This window comes from Trichosurus vulpecula, chromosome 4 (genome assembly GCF_011100635.1).
Source record: "Trichosurus vulpecula isolate mTriVul1 chromosome 4, mTriVul1.pri, whole genome shotgun sequence".
NCBI classification, from domain to species: domain Eukaryota; kingdom Metazoa; phylum Chordata; class Mammalia; order Diprotodontia; family Phalangeridae; genus Trichosurus; species Trichosurus vulpecula.
Genome location: NC_050576.1, coordinates 322,685,734 through 322,698,166, shown reverse-complemented (window position 1 = coordinate 322,698,166; position 12,433 = coordinate 322,685,734). Strand labels below are relative to the sequence as shown.

Genomic DNA, 12,433 nt, shown 5'->3' with positions numbered 1-12,433 from the left:
ATAAGGAAAATATAGAGAAAAATGTAGAGAACAAAATCTATAAATTATAAGGTTTTTGTTTGTTTGTTTGATTGTTTGTTTTCCTATCCCGTTCAGAAGAACTGGGTATCAATGGTCTGGTTAATGTAGTGGGTGATGGGTGGTGGCAAATCTTTGAAGTTCATAATTAGTATCCTAATGCAATAATTGTGGTTAATTGTTTTCAGTCATGTCTAACTCTTTATGACCCCTTTTGGGGTTTTCTTGGCAAAGATACTGGACTGGTTTGCCATTTCCTTCTTCAATTCATTTTACAGATGAGGAAACTGAGGCAAACAGAGTTAAGCAATTTGCCCAGGGTCACACAGCTAGTAAGTGTTTGAGGTTGGAATTAAACTTAGGTCTTCCTGACTCCAGGCCTGGCACTCTATCTACTGTGCCACCTAGCTGCCAATGCAGGACATTCAAACTGAAATAGAAAGAGATTGCCATATATTGATTTAGAAAACTACAAATTAAGATTATCTCTGTTGTATTGCATTTTTATTTTGCTAAACGTTTCCCAAATATGTTTTAATCTGGTTTTAGCTACAGGGACAAGATACCCCATACTTCGTCCCCTAAAGTACAGTGGTGATAATGAGCTAGAACAGGACAAGGGATATCAGAAGAATAGCAGCATAGGCACATATTCTTCTCCAGATGTAAGTAAGCGGTGGTGGGCAAGAATACAAAACCAGGAAAATAAGGGCCACAGAATTGAAGATGACACTTCTAGGTCACTCAACAGTTTTTCATCATGCATCGGGGTCATCTATAATAAAATAGCAAAAAGGTCATAAGCTCCTTATATACAAGGATATAAGTTTCTCTTCTAATCTCCCCTGCACACATTTTCAGTATACTCTGGCTCACCCACCAAATTTCTCCCTCCTTGAGAGCCACATAAAAAAATCTTTGCTCACTCTGAAGCCCTTCAGAAGATCTGCCTCCCTGTTTATAGGGGCTAATTAAGAATTCTTTCAGGCCTATGCAGAATTATCCCCAACTGAGCTAAGGTATCTCCCTTATTCCAAGTAATTACACATTTACTTCAATTATGTCATGATAGTTACATCTTTCCCAAGCTGTTAGAAAGCAAGGCACCTCACAACAATACCACCCCCTTGATCTTCCAAGACATTTTTGGGAAGGAATTATTTGAACCATCTCTGAAAAAAAGAATTCTGTAAATTGAGCAGGTCCTGAGCTATTTCTATAGGGTATACAGTGCTCTCTGAATAAGGCAAGGACCCTGAGGCCAAGACAGTTCTATACTAGAGAAGGGGTAAGGAATGGCTAGACAGTGTAAATTATTGGGCTAGAGAGAACCTTTTCCCTTTCTAGGCTTGGGTTAGGTGGGTACAAATGAGATAATGTTTATAAAGTTCTTGGAAAAGTGCGTAGCATATAATAATTACTTAAGAAAAGCTCTTTTTCCCCTCCCTTGCCCCTCTGACTGACATAAGGAACACAGTGGGGCAAGAATAGTTTGGTTCTCCTCAGTTAGGTAAATCTCATTGTCCCATCTCCAATATAGCATGCCATCGCTACCCCCATGCCCATCTTGGTAATGGTACTACTCCAAAGTCTCTGATATTCTTGTAATGGCTCCAGCCTGGTTTAGTGTATGTTATCTCTGATGAATTCTTACGTGTTTCATATACAGCTCTGTGTAGTGGGAAGCATTGCCAACATTCTCCATTGGTGCTGACCACAAAGAAGAGACCCTTTGATTGCCCAGTCCTGAACTCTCTGGACCCCAGAACACTTGGATAGACTGACAGCCACCAGCAGGAATCAATGTAGATGAAGATCTACTCTATCCCTCAAATTCCTGTCCCTCAAATCTATCTCGTGTTCCAGCCATGAATCTTATAATTCAGTCCACTGGGAGTGCTTGCAGGACCTTGATTCCCTAAGTTATCCCTTGTTATCACATTGACTGCTGATGAAGTCCAATTGTTTGTGCCTCTTTCATAGTGGATGGAACTATCAGCAATCCAGGTGAAACTTTGTTCTTTAGGAGTCCATTGGAACAGGGGAAGAGGCATGGCTTAGAAAAGAGGCCTTAGTCTCTATGCAACAAAAATACAATGCTTAGTTTCTTTAGCCATATCTCCTTTCCCAGTTTTTCTTTATATGGAAGCATATCTGGTTGAAAGGGCAGGGTGTGGTGACTTGTGTGTTCTTCAGACATCCACCAAATCAGAAGGGCCTTAATCCCATGTTAATGGGAACCTTTATTCTTCTAGGTACGAAGGAAGCCATTAAGAAGATGAATCTGGGGAAGTAGAGTATGAGCCTTGCCCGATCCCTGGGCCAATCATGTTCCAGCTTTGCTGCGTTTTCCCAATCTATGTGGGAGGTGGAGAGGCCTGGGAGATATTGGTCCTATCACACATAGATATATACAAACATCAATATTTCAGTTACTTAAATGGCCTGTGATTTCACTGGCATGGATATACCTTTCAATGAGATAATTTGCAACTTGTTTGTAACATACAGTTGAAGAAAGTCTTGAAGACATTCTGCTGCTAAGGCTTTTAATACTTTGTGGTAAATCCAGCCATACCAACCATGATCAAACTCAAGTCTTTCCATGTTGATAATACTTAGCAGAGTTTACATTATACAGAGTAGCTTTCAAGGAATTAGGGTTTTCCCCATGCTATAATTAGGCATCAGAGAGGAACATAAGTGGAAGAAAAAATACACATAGAAAAATACACAACAAAAAATATACATATTTACACATATTGTTAGTAAGCTCCTTGAGGGCAAGGTCTTTTTCATTTTTTTTTGGGTGGTACTCTTAATGCCTATCAGAGTAACATTCACATAATAAATGTTTAAATAGTTATCTATTTGTTTTTGAAAAGCCTTGAGGGTAGCAGAAGCTTGACTTTTTTTTTTCCTTTGGGTTACCAGCTCCTATCAGAATCTCAGGCATTTCATAGGTGCTAATGAATTCTTGTTGCTTGCTTGATGTAAGAACACCAGATTTGAAGTCAAAGGACATGTGACCTTGGTCAAAATACTTTACCTTTTTAGATTCACTTTTTTCTAGTGTCAAATGAGAGGGCTGGAATAAGAAAAATGGTTTCATTATTTATTTTGGCCCACTGTACGTAATATTCACATGCACATACCTATACATATACACATTTGTGTGCCCATACACTATCCCTTTTAATTCTCTCCCTGTAAATATTTCCACAGTCTAAATTTTATTGAAGGTTTTGAATTGATTTTTTTTGGTTTATTTTTATAATGATTTTATTCATTGATATAGAAAGAGTGGTAAACATTTTGGGACACCCCATGCTATAGTCACATGCATGTACAAATATACATCTACAAACATACACATATGTATTATTCCTATCCACCGTCTCCCTGTGGACATTTCCAGAGCCTAAATTTAACTGAAAGTTTTGAAAAATTAAAAATAAGCCCTACAAAAAGAAAAACCAGTAAATCATCGTTTCCACAGAATGTGTGCCTTTTTAATATTGACTGTTCTCCATGTTTCCAATGATCGCCACTAAATGGAGTGTGATTTAGCTGAAAATGGGCTAACATCTAGTTTTACAAAATCCGTATATTATTCCCAAGCTGCCATCCCAAAATAGTCTAGACCTGGATCTAATTTAGTAAGCATAAAATTGACTTTTGAAAAGATAGTTAATGATCTTGTGCCTTTGTGAATGTCCAATTTATAGGATACTCCCTGAGTAAATTAGACTTTTACAAAACTTTAGATAGATTGAAGCTATGAAGCTAAAAAAGGAAATTCTATGCTGTTACACAGTAGATAAGTTTGTCCATAAAAATCACGAGGACTAGCAGTTTCTAGATGAATTCTTCATCCACATAAATCTTTTTCCTCTCTTAACCATATTTTGCATTAATTATTCCTTCAAATAACTTAAACTATTCCAGATCTCCCTGTTTGAAATAATAAAGCACAATAAAAACTGATATTATCAAAAGGGAGAAGAAATAGCTTATTCCCGTTTGCTAAAGTAATACTAGGCATACAAAGTAAAAGTCTGATCCTCATCACCTCCCCACAACTCAATAAAACTCTTAAATGCAGTATTGCTAACTACACCTATATTACACATTTGATGCAACTGACTATTTCCAGATTAAACATATCAACACACTAGAATTCACTAAGCATTGACCTATACACATTGCTAATACAAGAGGTTGTTTAAGACTATATGAAAAATGCATGGGACTGAAGGCAGCTAGATGGCACAGTAAACAGAGTTCTAGGCCTGAAGTCATGAAGACCTGAGTTCAAATCCATCCAGCCTCATATACTTATTAGCTGTGTGACCCTGGGAAGTCACTTAACCTCTGTTTGCCTCAATTTCCTTATCTATAAAATAGGGATAATAGTAGCACTTACCCTACAGGTGTTGGCACACAGCAGGCACTCAATGAATGCTTATTCTCTTCCTTAATGTTATATGAATATAGTAATTTCCCAGACTATTTAATTTTATTCCAATAAATGCAATTATTTAGTCTCTGGTGTATGCAAGCCAAACTAGACCACTAACTCAAATGACTAGCTGTTCCTTGAACTAACCATTCTGTCTTCTACATCTATGCTTTCACACAAGTTATCTCCAATGCTTAGAAAGCACCTTTTTTTCTCCATCTTTCAGAAATCTTCTCTTTCTGCAAGACTAAGCTGGAATTCCATATCCCAGAGCTGCTTCTGACCCTGCAGCTATAAAATATTTTTTCTTCTCTATTTTTATTGTACTCTAATTACAAGGGATGCAATAGACATTTTATATTTTGTTTTCAACATTGCATTTGAGAAAGTCTTTCATAATACCTATGAGGTGAAGATGGACAGAGGAGGGTTGTACAATGATTGTAGCCCCCAAAATTAGGTGGCCCATGAGACAGAGTGCTGGACTGAAGAGAAGACCGCCAGTGGAGTTCAAATCCTGCTTCAGACACTTACTATGTGACTATGGGAAAGTCACTTATCCTCTCTGTGTTTCTTCATCTGTGAAATGGAGATCATAATAGCACCTCCCTTACAGAGCTGTTGGGAGGATCAAATAAGCCTTACAGCACTCTATAAATGCTACTTTTGTTGTTATTCTGTTAGGTGCTTAATAAATGCTCATTAATTGAATTGAACTGGAGTAGGCAATGACAGCATAAGCCCTTCCCTGAAAGAGATCATAATGAAATTTAAGGGGATAAGATGCACACACAAAACAATAATACAAGGACAGAATGAGATATGAGAATGAGAGGTCTAAAGTGCAATGAGAAATTTGAGGAGGAAGAGGTCCCTTTCAGATGTGCATGGAAAGGAATAGAAAGGAAGGGGAAAAGGGTGATGGCCATTAGAGTCAGAAAAGTATTCATAGAATTAACACAGACATGACTATATTTCCCCTAAAATGCTAGAAAATGAAGCAAAGAGTTTCTGCCCATATATACACATACATTTAAAAAGATTTACCTATTTTAGAAATTTATATATGAATTCTTATGAGAAGAGCATCTGTTGAGGAATCATGTGGTATGTGCCTCATTAGAAAAAAAGTCTGCTTCCTTCCATATGGTACCACCTGTTCAGTCCTGATTCACTACTTCCTCTGTTCTCCCCTCTACATTCAACAGGTAACCCAAGGATCTTTCAAAAAGTATCTGAATAAACCAATCAATCAACTGACATTTATTATGCACTAATCAAGCTTAGTCAGTGATTAGAGAGTTGTTCCTGGAGTCAGGAAGACCTGAGTTCAAATCTAGCCTCAGATACTATGTATGTGACTTTGAGCAAGTTACTTAACCTCCCTCTGCCTCAGTTTCTTTAATGGTAAAATGGGGGTCATAATAGCACCTATCTAACAAGGTTGTTGTGAATATCAAATGTGAAAATATTTGTAAAGTGCTTAGGACTTAGACACAGAGAAGGCTCTGTATAAATGCTTATTCCCTGATCTCTTCCCCTTACTCTAGCCAGACACTATTCTAGACTCTGGGGATACAAGTATAATAGGCAAAGTCTCTGCTGTCCGATAGCTTACATTCAAAAATAAACAGTACATGAAGTACATTAATAGGCATATACAAAGCACAGACAGAGCAGATTCAAGGTAACCTAAGTCTTGGGGCTGAAATATATCAGTAACTGGAGTGGGGATTGGGGATGAGGATCAGGAAAAAAAATACACATGTAAACATATATTTATATGCGTATGTATGTGCATATGTATACATGCATATACACACATATACTTTTGTATGTATGCATATATATACACATGTATACACGTACATTTGTGTGTGTGTGTGTGTGATGGCTTTTGAAGGAAACAAGGAATTCCTAATAGGGAGGTGAGGTAGGAGTGCCTGCATAAGAAATAGTTATAGAGAAAGCCAGTTTAGCAGGATCATTATGTATTTTGGGTGGGGTGTGGAGGTATATTAGGAAGGCAGAATTTATGATTTCAAAGAGAATCTCATATGTGCCTAAAAGGTCCAGAACCGCAGGATATAAGGAATTCTCTAGGCAGAAGGCAGGAGAACTAAAGCATGTATTTACACTCCACAGTAACAGGCCCACAAACCAGTGTCCCCATTTTGATATTTTGATCAAAAGCTTCCAGGCCCAATAAATCCGCCTCACAAGGGTAAATAGGAGGCCACAGAGAAGCGAGATGGTATAAGGCAAAATCGTATACATGCTTCCCCTCTACAGTAAGAAGATTACCCACTAGCCTCTAGTCAGCTCTGCTACCGGCAGCTCAGCTTCGGCTGTAGGCGTCTCTGGCTCCAACCGGAAAAGGAAAGGAGGATCTTCAAGCTGTCCTCTCCCCTCTTATAGAGTTTTTGACATCATCAAGCGCCGCCTGAACGACCAGGGCCGATTGGTTCTTGACTTAGCCCCTCCCCCAGAGTAGACCACGTTAACACACCTCCCCTCAGCCAGCGCCACGACTCATCACACAGGAAGCTCTGGTCCTGCCCCGGAAGAGCAAGCCCCAGTGTCCAGGGAAGCTCAACGAGGCGAGCTGAGTCATTCAAAGAAAACAAAGTCCATTCTGGCTACAGGAGGGGAATGGGTAATAATTGAGATTTAAATGCCAAAGAAGTTTCCATTTGATCCTAGAGGTAATAGGCAAGGGAGATGTTCAGTGTTTAAGGTAGAGGAAAGCACCTAGAATTTTAGTTGCAATATACCCCAAGAGTTGCGTAATCCAATCCTTAAGTTACCAAGAATTCCCATTAGAATATACCTTTCAAGAGATAACCTGCCCTTGGTAAGATCTCCACTGAGGAAGAATCCATTTAAATTCCTAAGGAAGTTCTAATTGTGTATTTTCTCCTGAATTAAAGCCAAAAATTTGTTCTCCCACCCCCAATTTCCTCATTTCCCTTTTCCTTCTAGGATCCTCTCTGTTAGTTTTATCTGCATGTGTGCTAGGCTTCTATTGACATTTTTTCTTCTGACATTTTTGGTACTCTCACCTTTTACTTTTATTTCTTCATTTCTCATACTTTGGCTCCTCCACTATTGTTATACAGACTAGAATGCAGCTAAATCCCCTGTTCAGAGTAATTTCAAGGAGGACAAGACTGGCCTTAGCATATTTTCTAATCTCTTTTCTGTCAGGGCCAACTCATTCTTTCCCTTTAACCCATTAACTCTGATTAGAGATGCCATCTCTTGTTTTTAGTGCACCTGATTCCTTAGGCTTCTTTTCCCCTTTCTTTGATATAACTAAGCAAAATTAATGTAAATTTCATTTTTGTAATGTATACCTCCTCTACTCTGACACACCACACTGGTCATACCACCTCATTCATGCCTGTGTAATTGCCCTAGCCTGCTGGTGCATCTTCTTGCCTCAAGTCTCTCCCCACTCCAATACATCGATCTATATACATACATATACATACATACATACATATATATGTATAAATTAAAAAGATTTTGCCAAAACTCAAGTCTAATCACGATACCCCTCCAAACCCCTACCATCCAATAAATTATATTGGCTTCCTATTGCCTCCAGGAACAAATATGGATAGCTCTGTTTGGATTTCAAAACTCTTCATAAGCTATCCCCCTTACGCCTTTCTAGTCTTTTTACACCTTCTGCCATGAAACATAATCTTACACCCAGTGACTCTGACCTCATGGCTTTTCCAAGAACAAGACACTCAAACTCTCAAAGGAGAATCTTCTCCAGCACTCTTCAATGCCTGGAATACCCTCCTTTCTTCCACTTAGACCCCAATCTAATCCTAACCCAATCCTTCTGCCTCCGAAGCTAAATTTAACCCTGAATGTGTTTCTAACTCTAACCTTAATTTCACCTCTGACTCTGACCCTAACCCTAATTTTAACTTTGAGCCTAGTGTTCTAACTCTAAATTTGCACCTCTGACGCTCACTCTAATCCTAACTTTGTGCCTCCAACTAGTGACCTCTTTGGCTTCTTTGTCTCCAGTCGTTCTGATCAATATCTTTCCACTGGACCCAGATGGTTCTGGAGGAGAAAGTGAGGCTGGTGACTTTGCACAGCCTGCCCTCACTTAAATTCAATTCACTTGCACATGATGTCATCACCTCCCTGACCACAGTCCTCTTTAAGAATGAAGGACAAGCAATAACAATTCCTGGATTCCTTGAAGTGCAAACTAAAATCCTACCTAATACAGGAAACCTTCCTTAGCCCTTCTTAATTGAAATGCCCTCCCTCTTTTAATTATTTGCTATTTAGCTGTATATAGCTTGCTTTGTATATATTTGTTCGCATATAATTTTCCCCATTAGACTGTAAGCCGTTTGGGGGCAAGGACTGTTTTCTGTTTTGTTTTGTTTTGGTTCTTGCATCTTTTTTTTGTATCCCCAGTGTTTAACACAATGCCTGGCACGTAGTAGAAATTTAATACATGTTTATTGATTGGTAGCCCTTTCCCTTTGAGATTGTGAGTTCTTCAGAATAGGTTTTATTTTTACCTTTCTTGGTACCTCCAATTCTTAGTACTTTGCCAGGCTTATAGTTAACAATTAAAATCTTGGTGTTTCCTGGCTGTTCTGGATGGGTTGTCTAAGATGGAGTCTGGAAGAGTAAACGGTGAAGATAAATTAGGGAAGGGCTCATTTTGCCTCCAGATGAATTTGGACAAAATACTTGGTAACAGAGACGAAAGATCAATCAACAACAAGGATTTTTGTTTGGTTTTGTGGCTAGTACTATTTAGTGCAAGTACTGGAGGAAACCAAAACCAAAATTGAAACAGTCTCTGCCCTCAAAAAACTTGAATTTGATCCAGGGAGACAACATGAATATTAAAAAATGTTTTTTGGTGGGGGAATGAGACAATAAAAGCTATGGGGCGCTAGAAAAGTTTCTTGTAGGTGTCACTTGAGTAGTACTTTGGAAAACAAAAATAATTACTTATTGTAGGACCCCTTGAAGAGAGCACACATTCCACAAATTGGAGACAACCAGTAGAAAGGCAGAGACTGGAGGCAGAGTATTTTTTTTGAAGGACAGAAACAATTTTTTTTTGTAAAGGAAGTGATATATTTTAACATATATGTATAAAATTTGATCAGATTGGTATGGTAAAGGAAGTGATATATACTATATATGTGTATCTATGTATATGTATATATGGTTATGTAAATGTAAATATATTGTATACCTAGATATAAATATTTATATCTAGATACATGTATATGTGCACATATCTGTATCTATCTATCTATCTATTATCTGCCTACCTACCCCCCTATCTAATGTTGGGTCAATGTTGTCAAGAACTTTAAAGGACAAACAGAAGTTTATATTTTATCCTAGGTAGGCAGGTAGGCATGTGAGTTTATTGTGTAACAGTGATATTGTCAGATACATGACTAAGGAAAATCACCTTGGTAGCTGTGTGAAAAGCAAATGAAAGAATAGAGAGACAAGGCAGGGAGAACAATTAGGAGGCATTACAATGGACAAGGCAAAAGATAACAAGGGGTAAGAGATGATTGAGGTGGTAGTTGTGTGAGTAGAGAAATTGGGATGAATGTGTGAGGTATAGCAGAGGTAGATGGACAAAATGTTTGGCAAATTATTGGTTACGTGGGGTGAGGGTGAATGAGAATCTAAGATACTAAAGGAATTATGAGCCTAGATGACTGAAAGGATGGTAGTGCCTTTGACCGATTTTGAAAAGTTTAAAAGTTAGGTCTGTTTGCGAAGAAATATGATGCGTCAGTGAGGGATATGTTGAGTTTGAGATGCCTATAGGACGTCTGATTTGAAATGCCTCTTAGACACTTGTAGATGGGCAAGCTATGTTAAAGATAAAGAACAGAAGAAGAGGGCCTAAGAAAGAGCCTTGGGGTATATCCAAAGTACCTAAAGTTAGGAGAGATGATATGAATGATATGAGAGAGAGAGAGAGAGAGAGAGAGAGAGAGAGAGAGAGAGAGAGAGAGAGAGAGTGAGTGCAGTCAGACAAGTAGGAGAGTTAAAAGAGGGGCATCAGGGCAGGGAGCAGTCCACTGAACCTGACAGGATGTCATCCTGTAACTGACTCTGGATTGCAGCTGGGACCTGACAACTTTCCCTCTCGAACCTGCGAGCTCCTGTGACCTGATCACCAGACTCCTAAGTTCTCTGACCTGCGGCTCTATTCCTTGAGTTCTCCACTGCACCCTCAGCCTAGGACCCCACCATCTCAACCCAGCCTCAGATCCTCGCCATAGACATTCATGGGCAAGAAAAAATCAGAAATTTACTCTATTGTGATCAGTGGAACTAAGGACATTGAAACAGTAGACATTGAAAGATCAGAAAAGGGTGATGGCAAAGAAAAGAGAAAGAGACCCAGTAAGAAGAACTGCCAGGAGGAACTCAAGAAAGACCTTGATCTGAATGACCACAAACTCAGCCCTGAGAAATTAGAAGAAAAGGATGGAACAAATATCATCAAAGTTCTCACCAGCACAAAAGTTGCAGAACTCTGGGCACAGGATGGCCTCAATGTCCTTACTCCACCCAAAGAAACTCCAGAAATCATCAAATTCCTCAAACAAATGGTAGGTGGATTCTCTAGCCTTTTGTGGGCAGGAGTTGTCCTGTGTTTCTTTGCAAATTTGATTGAGTTTTCAAAGGACAAGACTGCTTCCATAGACAATGTCTTTTTAGGTGTTGTGCTTTTGGTGGTGGTCATCCTCACTGGGATTTTTGCTTATTACCAAGAAGCAAAAATCACCAACATCATTGCCAGTTTTACTAAAATGATTCCTCAGAAAGCTTTTGTCATCAGAAACGGAGAAGAGACTGAGATCCCTTCAGAGCAGCTGGTTGTAGGAAATATTGTAGAGATTAAAGGTGGAGACCAGATTCCTGCTCATATCAAGATACTGGTCTCATAGGGATGTAAGGTAGATAGTTCATCTCTTACTGGGGAATCAGAGCCTCAGTCTCAAACTTGTCATATTACACTTGAGAATCCCTTGGAGACTAAGAACATTGGCTTTTATTCTATAACCTGCCTGGAAAGAACAGCAACTGGAATGGTCATCAACACAGGTGACCATACCATCATTGGAAGAATTCCTTCACTGGCTTCATCTGTTGGGCAGAAGAAGACACCAATTGCCATTGAAATTGAGCACTTTGTCTATACTGTAGCGGGGGCAGCTGTTTCTATTGATATTGTGTTCCCCATCATTGTAATATGCATGGAATACTGGGTCTTAGATGCTGTCATCTTCCTCATTGGCATCATTTTAGCCAATGTACCAGAGGGTCTGGTGGCTGCTGTCACTGTGAGTCTGTCCCTGACAGCAAAATGGATGGGCAATAAGAACTGTCTGGTGAAGAACCTGGAAGCAGTGGAAACTCTGGGCTCCACCTCCATCATCTGCTCTGACAAGACTGGGACCTTAACACAAAACAGAATGGCTCTGGCCCATTTGTGTTTTGACAACCAAGTCAGTGTCAGATTCTGTGGAGAAATATCAAAGGATGAAAATTAAGAAAAAGCCTTCAAATTTTTTTTTGAAAGAGACAAAAATCTGTTATGTGAGATGTCTCTCTAGAAGGGGAATGGAGAATATAAGAAGAAACTCAGGTGCAAAACAAAAGATAGTAAAAATTATTTTAAACAGAGAAATAGAGCATTTTGGTAAATTTTGAGCAAAGTATATTGTACAGTATTTAACATCACATTTATGTGTGGGTTTGCTCTGCTAGCCTTTTAAAAACTAATTATCTCAAGTCATTATACCTAAATCTCTGCTACTATGAGAAGTTGACTTTTAACTGAGTCCAATTACCCAAATGAGACAAAGGCACCAAACATACTAGTATGAGCATATGTTTTCATATGAGATTATGTACTTT

The 12,433-nt window shown here is 38.9% G+C and overlaps 1 pseudogene; it reads left to right on the top strand.

Annotated features, from left to right (window-relative positions):
• The first annotated feature begins 10,794 nt into the window (after window positions 1–10,794).
• Window positions 10,795–12,066, top strand: LOC118847187 (annotated as a pseudogene).
• The last annotated feature ends 367 nt before the right edge of the window (window positions 12,067–12,433 follow it).